Genomic DNA, 14,973 nt, shown 5'->3' with positions numbered 1-14,973 from the left:
ATGCAGACCTGAAGTGTGCTCCTGCGGTAACTTCATGTTTTCTGCAGAGACCCCCATTCGTTGTCTCTGGTCTGCCGAGAACGGCATTGTGACCAGAACAACACTTGCAATGCTGCTTGGAGTGGTCCTCTGCCCTTTGGTGGAAATTTGGGCACCCGCACAAGAAGAAGTTCAAGAGAGATTCTTCGTCTTCGGGGTCTTCCTCGAAATCGAAGAAACCTTAGCTCTCTTCCTTGACCCCTAATATCTTCCCAAAACTCCTGCTCCATTGGTCTCGTGGAGATTGGTCAAATAGGAGTGTTCACCAGCTAACACCAGGCCACACCTGGAGTCCGAGGGATGGTGCCGCTTCGCCTAGAGAAGCAACTCCGCCCCTTCCCTCGAGGGGAACCTCTTCATATTCTGACTTCTTACTGGTGTGGCCGGTCCACCTTCGAAGGAGTTGCTGATGGAGCTTCTACAGCTGGAAGCTGAGAGGAAACAGATCTGGCCTCTTCAGAGGTAGAAGTTCCTACGATGAGGTCGACGTCCTTTCCGCCGGTGAAGTTCTATTTTCGCTCCTACCTGCAGCTACGGCCACTGCTTAAAACTGCGTTCTTCTTCCTTCTGAGTCCACTCAACCTGCGGGGATGGAGCAAAGTCCTAGGCATGTTCCTTCATCAGGAAGCGGCGCTACAATGACTCCAGGGATCGACGATGATCTCGCCACTCGCCTGCTCATGATTGCTGCTTGCCAGTTCGCCGTTTGTCAGCTAGTAATTGTCACGTGCCAGCTCACCATGCGGCAGCTTGTGGTCGTCACTCGCCAGCTCGCCGTTCACTAGCTCGTGATCGTCACTCACCAACTTCCTGTTTGCCAGCTCATGATCGTCCCTCGCCATTTTGTGATAGTCTTTCGCTAGGTCGCTTTTCACCAGCTCGTGATCAACACTCGCCAGCTTGCCTTTCTCTAGCTCGTGATCATCATTTGCCAGCCCTTTATTATTCCTTGCCAGCATGTGATACTCACTCGTCAGCACTTGATCGTCACTCACCTGTTCATGATTGTCATTCTCCTGTTAGTTATCGTTTTCCAGCTCTTGAGACGTACAACGCAGCTAGACCTAGACCTACACTCCCAGTTCCCATGCATCACCCTGACTCGCCAGCAAACATCGGTCCCCTGATTCCCTTACCTGCCGGTCAGAGGGAACCTTTGAGGAAGCACTACACTACTGCTGCAGGTTCTCCAGCTCGCTCTTCCAAGACAGAGCCAGAGGCTATGTCAGTGCATATCCACCAAGGAAAGAGGGCTCACTCTCCTACTTTTCAGGTACCCAAACCACGATCTCCTAGGAGGCAATCTCCATCTGTCAACCTCCCCAATAGAATCCCCATCATTTCTCCTGTGTTGAAGAATCCATCATGGTTTGACGACTTGGTAAAGGCAGTGAGTCAAGCTGTCTCAAGAGCAGCCCCTCCATCGAGACAGGTAGCAGTAGCGAGTACGCCTAGGATCCCGTTGGAGACGTCGGTTTCTCCTCCTCTTCTTCTCCTCTGTAGAGTCTCTGTGCCTTCCCCTTCGAAGGTCCCCAATCCTCAGATGTTCTCGCCCATCAAGAGGGTGCAAGGAGCTGCAGAGGTAGCTGTTCTGATACAGAAGGACTTCTCGCAACTCCAGATGACACCAGTCTTGAACACCAAGAAGAAAAGGAGACTGAGGAATCCTCCTCCTCCTCCGTGAAACCTTCTCCCCAATTGGAGTGGTCCCTCCAGAGCTACATCCCGTCTTCAAGAAGATGGAACAACCTGCGGCAGGACCTTCTTCAAGAGAAGGAAAGACCTCTTCTAGACAGAAGAAGCCCTCCAGACCATCGCTTCTTGAAGAATTCTTTCCACCTTGGAGGGAGTCTAAGAAATCGCTGGAATACGGGCACTAAGTGGAGAGATACCCAGTCCATGACACCAACCACTAAAGACGGACCACTTCGCCTGATACACTGCAGACGATAACTCCCAGTAGGTATCCTGCCATGCGCCAAGCAACTGCCTCCGAAAAGCCTATATCTTTGCGAGTAGTTGTTGGATAACAACAAGGTGTGAAGACGTAGCGATGGCATCGCTTGATGGAATATCTTCCCGTGTTATTGTCCGAGTAGCTCAGGAAGTGGAGGGAGCTCTCTCGGAGCTTCTGTGAGCAAATTCAGAAGGTCCGGAAACCATTCTGCATTTTGCCACAGCGGAGCTATGAGGGTCATTCCTAGATTTTGCGAGCCTCCTAACTAAGCAGGGGGGGGGGGACACATTGACGTTCATTCTGTCCCACGGATATTAAAAAGCGTCCTGTCAGAACGCTTGTGGGTCCAATACTGAAGAGCAGTACACTGGAAGTTTCCGGTTGAGGGATGTCTTGAACAAGACGAGTGTCGGCGAACCCCACAAAAGCCCAACTTTGTGGCTATCTGTCGATTCACGGACTATTTGGAGCCAACTACAGTAATCCCTCTCGTATCGCGGTTAATGGGGACAAGAACCGACCGCTATAGATGAAAAACTGCTAAGTAGGTTCCCTCCCTATTTTTGGAGTACATACATTTTTTTGTGTAAATGTACATGTATATATAATAACAATAAGTGTATATTAACCCTATAAATGCATATGTTATCATTAGAACATTAAAGAATCATGTAAATAAATATTGATATGAATTATATACTGTACATAAAATAAAGTACTGTACGGTATAAATACTGTAATATAAATACAGTATTTAATACATTACGTATACTGTATGTACATTTTCATTTACACATAAATAATGCATAAATAATATAAATAGTGTGTAAGCGTACATGTACATACATATGTAGATATAAATAGTGTACGTGTATACTGTATAGATACGTTTTTAGAACTCTTTTATTCTTATAACAAGATACGTAACTCACCTCTAACAATAACGATGATCTTGATAAATGACGACGATCTGGATAAATGACAATGAAACACCTGTGCAGTATGATGGAGGTGAAGAAGATGAAGATGATTTACTGCATAGGTTAATGAGAGCTTTACTGCTCCTCAGGTGACGCCTCATCGTCAGTTGATAGAGGCAGTGGATCGTTAACGGCAGCTTCCGTTAGAGCTGGAGAAACTGCAGGAGGTGGCATAGTGGCTTGGTGGGAAGCTGGAGAGGCAGCAGGAGGAGTATCTGATGCTTCTGCAGAAGGTTTTCGGCGCACTAGGAACATTGTGATGGAAAGTTGTTGACGATTTTCATCTCAGCAAAGGTGCTCTTGTACAACGCCATTACACCGTCAATACGGTTACTAAATTTGATGGCTCTGACCATATTTTCGTCGATTTCCTACGTCCTTTGTTGCATAGCTCTTGCAGGTTGTCCAAGGTAAGGCCACGTTCTTCAGCCTCGTCATCGTCACCGATGTTGGCTGCCTCTTCTTCTTCCTCACTCGCTGATCTTGTCATTTTGACAAGGTCCTCGCCGGTTAGGGGCTCCGAGTGGCACTCAATCAGTGAGTTGACGTTTTCCGTCGTCATGTCAGAGAAACCTTCGTTGGCTACTAACCGTGCCAGCCTCACAGCCTTATCGACGGCGGAGTGGTGAACTTTATCTGGTGTAAATCCCTCATAGTCATGAACAATGTCTGGCCATAATTTTCTCCAACTTGCATTGAGTTTTTGCTCTTTCCTCTCATTAAGAGCTTTCTGAATGCTGGCCAGGCACATCGCAATGTTGTATTCCCGCCCATATCTCTCGAGGCTGAAGTCCTCGTCCCCTTCGGCGATGGAGGATATGAGGCTCTCCATTGTGGACCTCGTGTAGAGGGCCTTGAAGGCCCGAATGACCCCCTAATCCATTGGTTGTATGAGAGAAGTGGTGTTGGGGGGCAGGAACTCCACTTTGACCCCGTCATAATGCAGATCCGGTGCATGTCCTCCTGTACAGTCCATCAAGAAGAGGACCTTAAAGGGCAGCCCATTCTCCACAAGGTACAGCTTCACCTGCGGGATAAAGCAGTTCATGTTCAAGGAAAGGAGCCCCTTATGAGTCTTTACTTCCAGCCTTGGATAAGGACTTGACCTTAAGGGAACCATCTGCTATGTTGGATAATATAACAACTTGAAAAAATAAAACATCAAGTTATTGTTTCTACATATGCAGAAATATGTTGTACATGCTCTCCAGAAGTTTCAGTCAATTATTTCTACAAATAATGAAGGTAAAGCAGTCTTTAAATGATGACATCATCCTAACTGCGTTGGTTGCATGACTGAGTTTGACAAAATCGTCTTTGCGTGTTTATTTTTAGTTAAACAGTTTACAGCGATTTTTTCACTTAAGTTTCGAAATCTCTTACGTCTGGCAGAGAAGACCAGCCAGTATCTCCCAAGACGTATAGAAGTTATAAATCACGTGTGTTTACTTGCAGTTCATATGTACATTATGTTTTCACAACGTCCTTGTGAACTTTATAGCAAGGCCGAAGCTACCTAAGGTTAAAGATAGAAGAAAAAGTAAGCAGAGAGCAACAAAAAAAAAAACCATGGAGAGGGAAACATAAAAAGGAGTACGAAGCTGGAACATTTTAACTAAAACTCTGGCAACCATGAGAGGCTGCTGGCAACTCATGACACCCTTACACCAAGTGTATTAGTGCAGTTAGGGTGTAAATACCTTGTTAAGGAAGCCTTCATGTAGGAGAAAACAACAAAAGTACAAAGTAAGGTTATCATATTCATGTTTTGATTTTTCTAAGAAAAAAAACAAATTTATAGCAAAGCTTTGGGAGCTTAAAGCTCAAAAACATACTTATTCACATGTCAGTAGCCGTTTCTTGGTTATTTATCGTTCAATTTTAAAGAGAAGGTGGCATTGGAAAGAGGAATAAAAATTCCATAATTTAGTGTGACATAATTTTGATTTTCCTTTCACTTTTTTCATAAATTTTTGTCTAGACAAAGAAAATAAAAATATGATTAAAAAATAGTAAAACAAAAATAAAAAATTTCACACTGAATTATTCGGTTTATAATGTAGTTTTTATGGTATGATTTTCAATACAATTGGTGTCATATCAATAGCGAAATCGCTACCTAAATTTTTTTTTTAAATTCTGATTTTTGCTAATAAATCCTAAAGTTTTTGCTCAAATGACTTGAAATTTTTGTATGATGAAGGTATTATATATATCTAAAACATATATGGAAATTATATATTTTGAATAATCAGAACAAAAAATAATACATAGCGAAAGGCCCCCTTTAAGACAGTTTTTCTTTTGGCCCTGGCTTGGCTAGTAGAGTTAGCAAGCTACATGGTCTTTCATACGGCATCGCCCATTCAAGGTTAAGGGGGCAGGTTGTACTTGGTTTTGTCCATAAGTTTTTTTTTTGCAAAAACTCAAAATCTGTGTGCAGCCAATCCTAGATTTGGGCCGTTTTGAATTGAGTCTCCGGTCTGTAACAGATGATACTGATCAACTGTTACCATGGCCTGTAAAGGACGCTGAGGTTATATCTCAAAAAGACGAGAAAAGCTCGACCGCAGATCAACAGGCTATTTTTTAGCACGGAAGACCAAGAGGAGAAGCACGAAGAACTGGATTTCTTCTTTGATATGGCAAGTAAATAGGGCACTCGCCTCATACACCACGCCGTCAGGGTAGACGTACTCGTGCCCATGATATTATGGAAGTAAGTAATGTACTTTCCAGGTATTCCGAAGGAATTTTTCTATTGAGCAGGTACTTCAAGCAGGCAGGTGGAAACGTCAAACAATGTTTACCTCCTGCTACATGCAAGACAACACACAGGAGCCTAGTCAAATTCTCAATAGATCCTGTGGTAGTTGCCCATAACGGGATCTAAGCACCTCAGCTCCCTTGTGTTACAAGTAACAGAGGGTCGAGGGTGGAGGTTACCCGCGAAATAAGTCTAGGTTGAATGTGGGAGTGACTGGCCACTTCTTACTCCATCTTCTCCTCTTTTGGGGTGCAACATCCAAGCATCCAAGGGATTCTGCACAGCTGACCTCGTTCTTCTTTGGGTGAGTATCATGCTCTTTGGACAACCTCATATATGTGTATATATGTGTTATGTCGCTGTCCTCCTGTAAGGGGGTAGGTGGGAAGAAATATACATTAGTAGAGGGCACGGCCTGAATAGCTACAATGTATGTTCCAACAGATTAATTCTTCATTCACCAGCATTGATTTCCCAGGCCATGATCTTGCAAGGATAACATGGTGCAGGATCCCTCAAGGTATCCCTATACAGAGGCCATCCTGGTACAGTCGCCAGCCAGTTAGTCACGGACTTCCATCCACCTAAAAGTGAGTCTCCACAGTAAACAGCGAAAGGTTTGTATGCTGCTCTGGAACAAATGACAAATTTGGAAATAATTTGTATTTTTCCTAGCAATACAAACCTGGAGCTCTTTTATATATACTCTACCTGCCAGCTCCAACCCCCTAGAAGTGATGGTTGGTTGCTAGTGCTGGTGGGGGTGGGGGCCTAGCCTACCTTGCCCCTCCCCCGCTAACTAGCGGTGGGTAATTATACCCTGTAAGGAAAAGCTTTTTGGCTAGTTTCAGCTTTGCCACAATAAATAATCCACAGTAGAGCTCCATGTTTGTATTGCCAGGAAAAATACAAAATATTTCCAAATTTGTCATATTACTTTCAAGTTTTGTCATATTTCAAGTAAGTAGTACTAAATTACTAAAGGAATACAAATACAAGCTAGTAGTTACTAACCTACTAAAGGACCTTACATTTACAAGTCAGTGTCAAACACATAAAAGATATTAGAATTTTAGATATGCAAAAATTCAAAAGGACATTAGATACGACTGGCCAGTAAAAGCTATAGTGCAAAGTAACTACCGGACCTTACCTCATTCGTCAGTAATATCTAATGTCTTAAATTTTTAGTATTTTTTTTTTAATTCAAATGCCCTTTTATTTGTTTGGGACTTAACCTGTAAATTTAAGGGGTTTCAGTAAATTAATAACTGCTAGATTTTGATTTTTATTTTATTGGTTTTTAACTGTTAACTTGTATATGTAAGGTCATTCATCATTCAGTACGTTATTAACTGCTAACTTGTAATGTTGCTGATTACATGTCTAGAAAAGAATTACCTGTTTGGTTCTTGAGGACTTCCTTCCACCAATGAGTCTCCCTATTTTAAATGACAAAAGGTTTCTATACTCTTAGGAACAAATAAGTTTTAAAAGTAATTTGTGTTTTCCTAGTTATACCAACCTGACTCCTTTAGATAAATGTCCCACTACTACCAACCCTGGCAGTTCAAGGTATAAGAACAAGAGTGGCTATTCTGTGACAGGTGGATGGGCGGGGCTTTCCCCTCTTGTCACTTATTGTTAACCAACTGCCTTTTAATGATTTAATGGCTATTCCAATGCCGCTGAAGATATATCCCTGTTTTAAAGGAATCAGGTTTGTTTAGCTAGGAGAAATACAAATATTAAAATTTAGGTTTATGCTACAAACCTAATAATCATAAGGGAACAATTCTGTCTCCCATTCTTGCACTCGTTCATTCTTTGTAGCAAGAACGATAAAAAACCACAAATACTCATATCTGCTAGTTAGGTCAGGCCAAGCAAATCAAAATGTTTATTTTTACCTTTTTCTTGATGCGATTGGTGGGTTTTTGGGCTCAGTCTATGTCGTCCTGTTGGAAGTTCCTTATAAGTAGCTTCCTAGAGTATATTTGACTACAGTGATATTCCCAGAGAATTTTACTCTTAATTCTAACTCCTGGAGCGAATATCCCTAACTTATTCTTATAGGGATATCGCACAATATCAGAGGATGTATTCTTGACATGCCACATAGCTATCTTCACCCCGAATAGCGTTAATGCTTCAAGAGGGAAAGTGGCAAGAAAACGAAGGGGATCCGTTATTAAGGTACTTCTCCTCATTGTTTTGAGTCTGTATATGACGTCATTATCGGCGCCATGTTATTCCTTATCTCATAGCTCTATAGCTCTGTGATTTCCTCTGTGCTCTCTCGTATTTTTGGATTTATTCGCCATTATGATGCTTTCACCAGCCTCTTCTGCCTCTGGAAAGTTGAGTATTATCTTTACTATGTATAAATGTAAGCTCTTGCCCGTTTTTATTTGAATCAAGGTTAGATTAACGTAAACAAGAGCTGTTGCCTAACCGGAGGCGTCATGGGCGCTGTCGTTCGCTATGCATGAGTCATTTAGTTAGCCAGAACGACTTCCCCGGTTTATTAACTTTGATAAATTTAGCTATTTAGCCTTCCTGCCGGGAATTCTTTATATTATGCCGATAGTATTTATCAGTCTTGGCGATTTAGGTTACCGATCCTCGCTTACGCTAGGCCTCTTAGCCTAGGCGTTTTGCTATTTGTACTTTCATGCATGATATAATAGACTTTCCTAGTGGGATAATTTTATTGAAGCTCTAGGCATTAATTTATACATGTAAGGTATTTACTGAATAAAATTTCCTCTTCCAAGGATAGTATACGAGAGAGTTTCGGTGATTTAGGTAATCGATTCTCACTGCGCCTAGGCTACTAGCCTAAGGGGCTTCAGTATACTTTCATACACATCCCCGATTGTTCTTTTCTCCTCTGGAGGTCTAAGAGCAATTCCTTTTCCCTCTTGAGTTAGCCTAGGCTTAACCCTAGTCAGTTTTGCCTCGAATAGTATTCGGGTCAAACTAGGCTAGGGTGTTTCTGTCCTTGTCCTGTAACCGGAGAGACTGGTTTTTGGATTTGGTCAGAACCTCAGAGTATCCTGTCTGTGGTCGGTAGCTGTCTAGCAGGGTGAATAGAATTCCTTTGCTAGGTTAGGCTGCTGACTTAGGAGGTTAGACCTCCCTAGGCCACACCTGAAGGTTTCTGTATGATATGATTCCTTCTCCCTGTGGCTTAGCAGACTAGTCCTGTGCCGTTAAACCCTAAGTCGAAGAATAGAATTTTTCCACTGCGTAGGGGACAACAGCACTAAAACCTCGTTCCTTTATTGTTTGGAGGGGGCAGGGTAGATGCTGCCAACCTCTTTACTGTATTAGACTACCCTAGGGTAGGAATAAATTCTTTAGCCACTGGGGTAGCCCTAATACTGGAATGAAGTTTTGTTAGGTGAGGTAGGACAGGCTTTAGGGCCAGTTCCTTCCACACCTTATAGGACCCTCATCCCTCCCACTCCGCCCTTTAGTGATGGCCTAGCCATCACAAACCCTTGGCCATCATCCTACAATCGACCTGAGAGCTGGTAGGTTATGGGACTGGCTTGGGCTTCTGCAGGCCGGCATGAATGTGCCAGCCGGCAGAAACCTCTTCACTGTTGAGTGTTCTTCAGACCTTCCTTGGTCTGCCCTCCATATGTCTACTGGTAGAGCCTGGCAATGTTATGGATGGATGGAAGCTTGAATGTTACATTCTCCCCTTCCATTTGATCCCTCATTCTGAATATAAGGTAGTAAGGCAGTGCCCTCTCACAGTCCTTAGATCCATGCTTTCTCTTTTGTAATTGTCTAGTACCACCGAGTCCTCATCTGCCGGCTTAGCAGCCGGCAGCCGGTTGGGCTGCAGACCACTGGTTTGATAAATATTCGCCGGCCGGCATAGATTTCCATCAGCCCGCGGCCGGGCGGCAGCTAACTGCACACCAACTATTCTGCCGGCTACTACAATTAGTGGCTGGCAGCCGGGGTGCAGTCAACTGCCGGCATATTACCTATTGCCGGCCGACAGAGACTGCAGGCCGGCACCCAGTAACCAGCGATCTGCCGCCCATTAGTCCCAAAGGTAGTATACCATGGCATTGCACCCAGGTACTAGCCGGCCGGCCGGCATGCGGCACTACAGTATATGATTGTACAGTAGCCAGTATAATTGCAGTATAGAACATACTGCAAGTAGAAAACTACAGTATAGATTATACGGTAGCCCAAAATTTCTTCCAACATACACTGTGTTGTCATGTACAGCCTATTGTGACCTTTCAATTTAAAGAAAATGAGTTCTTTCTTTAAATGATTTAGAATCCCCGATATTAAAACACCTGGAACCTAGTGTTGAATTACACTTATATATCCTTATAGGATAGGAAAATTCCAAAGGTTTTCTAAAATAGAATTAACCATAGTTTTAATGTTGTGGAAGGTCACAGCAATTGGCTAGGCAGGAAGCACATGTATGTGTCTTTCCTTTTTCATTTCTAGCTTATCTATCCTAAGCTTTATACAAAGATAATGAATTGTATACCAAATTTTGTGAGATTTTTCACTGTATACTCATTGGAATCTCTTCTCTTTACAGGAGGACCAGCCCAAGTGCGAGAGTATGTTTTGCAACGTCCGCAGTAAGAACTTTAGCGGACACGAGCTGTGCAGGAAGCACGCACGCTCCTTAGTCACCAAGGGTGATCTGAAGTATTGGGACCCTCAGGTATGTAACATATGTACAAACTTGATTACTGAGGGGTTTTGACACCCCTAAGTCGGCGGAGTCAAGGGTTGCAGCAAGGGAAAAGCTGCGTAAATGGGTCCGGGGTTTTCAAAAGAATAACATGGGGCCTTACCTTTCAAGCGAAAAGATGCGGGCCTACCTTTTCCCCAGGGCATCTTTGGATGCAGTTATTCCCCAGCTTCGCTCAGAAATCCCCTGCGTCCAGATTCCAGTAGAGTCTGATGTCTCGGATGCAGTGAAGGACATCCAACTTGACGACAGAATGTCAGAAGTGTTAGAGGACACAGAAAAGGACTTTCTCGCAGAAGGCCATGAGGAGGAGTCGACTCTGGCTCCCGAGACCGAGGAGGAAGAGGTCGACGAGGTGTCGGTTCCCTTGACATCGTCTGCTCTTCCAGCTGATTTGGGAAGGACTCTGTCTTCTATCATGGAAATGATCCAGCAAATGTAGAAGAAGAGTGACGAAAAAGAAGCTGCGATGAAGCTGGAGATGCGTAGACTCGCAGCATCACGCGGGCCTCGGAAGAAGCTTAACGTAAAGGACCTTCCTTTGTGTTCAGACCCGAACCCGTGGCGGTATGCAGAACACATGCCGATGACGACCGGGAAGATTGTCATCTCGGAGAAGCTGGGCTCAGTCTCCATTGAAGAGGTGGAATTCTGGCCCAGCTTAGAGTCGTACCCGAACTGCTATATCCGTTTGAAGAAGGAACCAGCCTCAAAGTAGGAAACAGAGCCAAAAGAGGTCATAGTGTTTGATCACTCTAAAGCACAGGCTTTACTGGCTAGTTCAATGAAAGAGAGGGGCTTCACTAACTCAAAAGTGCCAGCATTGAGTAAGAAGTACCCCTCCTTTGTGGCTTCTCCATCCAGAACCTTCCCCTTTATGGAGAAAGGGTACAAGGCAGCCTTAAAGGCTATTGAGGCAGGGAAACCATGTCCTTGACTAGATGAGTGTAGGCCCTTATCCCTGACTTTGCCTATGGACCAGAGTGACTGGAAGGACGTCCATCTTACCCTCTCAGTCGGGAAGTTGGAAGCAGATATTGCCAGACCTCAGTTCGGTGAGGACCTTCCAAAGTTGTCTGAATTTCTCTTGCGCAGGGAGCAAGAGACAAAAGAAAGACTTGCTGCATCTATGTCCCTCCAGACTACCTTGGAGACGATGGCAAGCGATCCCCAGAACCCAGACATGTTTATGGTAGTGGCCAAAACCTATCTGGCCACTGTGACCAAAGACATGTATAGCTTCATTAAGGCCAGAAGGGTTTGTAGGGAGTTCGTGTTCGCCTCGGCTGCGGTGAGACATGAACCCAGGAAACTGATCTCATCTAGTATCTGGGGAAAGGACCTCTTTCCGAGCAAAGTGGTCATAGAAGTAGTAGATAAGGCCGCCACGGAGAACAGGAACCTTCTCCAAAAGTGGGGCTTGTCGCTCAAGAGGAAGTCTTCCCCGGATGAGGGTCCCCAACCTAAGAGGAAGACGAAGAGGCTTAGGCTACCCTCTCGCCCGGCCAAACAGTACAGACAACAGCAACAACAGCAACAACTTCCTACGACCGCAGTGCCCCAGATGGTGGCACAACCTCCAACTACCTACCAGTTGGTACCCCAGCCAGTGGCGACACAGTTGCCAGCCTTTACTCCGGCTTTCGAGAGGCAGTCAACTACCTTTTGTCCGAAAGCTAGAGGATCAGATAGAGGCTCCTCTAGACGCCCCTCAAGAGGAAGAGGAAACAGAGGAGGACGCGGTCAAGGAGGCAAGTCCGGTCCACAGCAAAAGTGAGATGCTCCCGGTAGGAGGGAGACTATACTCATTTCGGGATCGTTGGACCTTCGATCCCTGGGCCCACAGCTTGATCAAGAACGGACTGGGTTGGAGCTGGAACAATGCTCCACCATCATTCCCTCAATTCTTCCAATACTCCACCCCCATCCTGGAAGAATATGTGCTGCAACTCTTGGAGAAAAGAGTAATACGGAGAGTAAAGTCCATCAAGTTCCAAGGAAGGCTGTTTTTTGTTCCCAAGAAGGACTCAGGCAAACTCAGAGTCATTCTGGACTTGTCGCCACTCAACAAGTTCATAGTAAACTCCTAGTTCAGGATGTTAACACTTCAACACATAAGGACCCTGTTGCCCAAACGGGCATACACTGTCTCGATAGACATGGCTGATGCCTACTGGCATGTCCCAGTCAATCGTCAACTCTCCTCCTACCTAGGTTTCAAGCTACAAGGAAGACTCCACGCCTTCAGAGCTATGCCCTTCGGACTAAACATAGCCCCAAGGATATTCACAAAGCTTGCAAATGCAGCCGTTCATCAATTACGCCTAAAAGGTGTCCAAGTAGTGGCCTACTTGGACGATTGGCTGGTGTGGGCAGCATCCAAGGCGGAATGCATGCAGGCTTCCAAGAAAGTGATCCAGTTCCTGGAACATCTGGGATTCAAGATCAACACCAAAAAGTCTCTACTATCTCCAGCTCAAAAGTTTCAATGGTTGGAAATCCACTGGAACTTACAGTCACACCGACTTTCCATTCCGCTGAAGAAAAGGAAAGAGATAGCGGGATCTGTCAAGAGACTTCTGGAATCCGATCGGATATCAAGACGCCAACAGGAGAGAGTGCTGAGCTCTCTGCAGTTTGCTTCAGTGACAGACCCAATGGTACGAGCTCAGCTAAAGGATGCAACAGGAGTGTGGAGAAGATACGCATCAAACGCTCGAAGAGATCTGAAAAGATCATTACTGACTCGACTGCGATCGCTTCTCAAGCCATGGTCGAAAGCCAAGCACCAGCACCTGAAGAAATCAATACTTCTTCAACCACCTCCACCCTCAGTCATCATCCATACAGACGCTTCAAAGGAAGGATGGGGAGGTCATTCTCACCAACAGAAAGTCCAAGGGGCTTGGTCAAATCTATTCAAGACCTTCCATATCAACATTCTGGAAGCCATGGCAGTCTTTCTTTCGCTGAAGAAATTATTTCCTCGTCACTCGACCCACATAAGACTGGTCCTAGACAGCGAGGTGATTGTGAGATGCCTGAATCGTCAAGGTTCGAGATCACCTCAAATCAATCAAGTGATGTTGGCCATCTTCTGCTTGGCGGAAACGAAGAGATTGCACTTATCAGCAGTTCACCTCCAAGGATTCCACAACGTGACGGCGGACGCTCTATCCAGGTTCACACCGATAGGCTCAGAATGGTCCCTAGACGTAGGATCGTTCTCCTTCATTTTTCGTCAAGTCCCGGAACTGCAGATCAACCTCTTTGCGACGAGCAACAACAAAAAGCTACCTTGTTACGTGGCCCCTCTAGCGAAAGCAGTGGACGCAGTGTCCCTTGGTTTGAACAGATGGTCCAGGATTTACCTGTTCCCTCCACCCAATCTTCTACTGAAAGTCCTCAACAAACTGACATCATTCAGGGTAACAGCTGCGATAGTGGCTCACAAGTGGCCAAACAGCATCTGGTTCCCTCTAGCGTTAGAACTGTGACTGACGTTGGTCCCGTTGCTGGATCCAGTTCTGATTCAGCGAGTGCAGAAGTCGACTGTCTTCGGTTCATCACAGAAAACCCGAAACCTTCATCTCATGATTTTCTCTCCTTAGCAGTGAAGAAGAGATTCGGGATCTCGAGAGACAGCATAAACTTCTTAGAGGAATATAAATCTAAATCTACCTGAAGACAATATGAGTCATCGTGGAAGAAATGGGTTGCCTTTGTCAAGGCAAAGAAACCAAAAGAAATCTCAACAGATTTCTGTTTGGCCTTCTTTATCCATCTTCATGAACAAGGTTTAGCAGCCAACACAATATCCATGTGTAAGTCTGCCTTGACGAGACCCTTATTGTATGCCTTCCAGGTCGACTTCTCTAATGAAATCTTCAACAAGATTCCTAAGGCCTGCGCTAGACTCAGGCCGGCAGCACCTCTGAAACCCATTTCTTGATCTCTGGATAAGGTTCTTCACTTTGTATCAACGCTGAACAACGAAGATTGCTCTCTGAAAGATTTAACCCAAAAAGTTATATTTCTATTTGCACTAGCCTCTGGTGCTAGAGTTAGCGAAATAGTGGCCCTCTCGAGAGGCGAGGGTCATATTCAGTTCCTAGAAGGGGGAGAACTGAATCTTTTTCCTGACCCAATGTTTCTCACCAAAAATTAGCTACCTACCAAAAGGTGGGGGTCCCTGGAGAATCTGCCCTCTGAAGGAAGATGTCTCTCTATGTCCAATAGAGTGCCTAAAGGTCTATGTTCGTAGAACTTCAGACTTTAGGGGAGAAACTTCAGGTTCAAAGTTGTCTCTGAAACAACTAAGGGTGAAAATCACCTACTTCATTCGCAGAGCGGATCCGGACAGTACAGTACACCCGCAGGTCACGATCCGAGAAAAATTGCCTCATCCCTGAATTTTTTCCATAACATGGACTTCGAACGCCTTCGCTCATACACTGGTTGAAAATCATCCAGAGTATTCTTT

At 44.8% G+C, this 14,973-nt stretch overlaps 1 protein-coding gene across 4 annotated transcripts in view; it reads left to right on the top strand.

The window, feature by feature from the left end:
- The window catches only part of SCAP (SREBP cleavage activating protein), a 305,057-nt gene that overhangs the window by 274,970 nt on the left and 15,114 nt on the right, over nt 1-14,973 (top strand). The gene's annotated exons all lie outside the window — the stretch shown is intronic.

The sequence above is a fragment of the Palaemon carinicauda genome, chromosome 22, assembly GCF_036898095.1.
Source record: "Palaemon carinicauda isolate YSFRI2023 chromosome 22, ASM3689809v2, whole genome shotgun sequence".
Lineage (NCBI taxonomy): Eukaryota > Metazoa > Arthropoda > Malacostraca > Decapoda > Palaemonidae > Palaemon > Palaemon carinicauda.
This window is presented reverse-complemented; position numbering and strand designations above follow the sequence as displayed.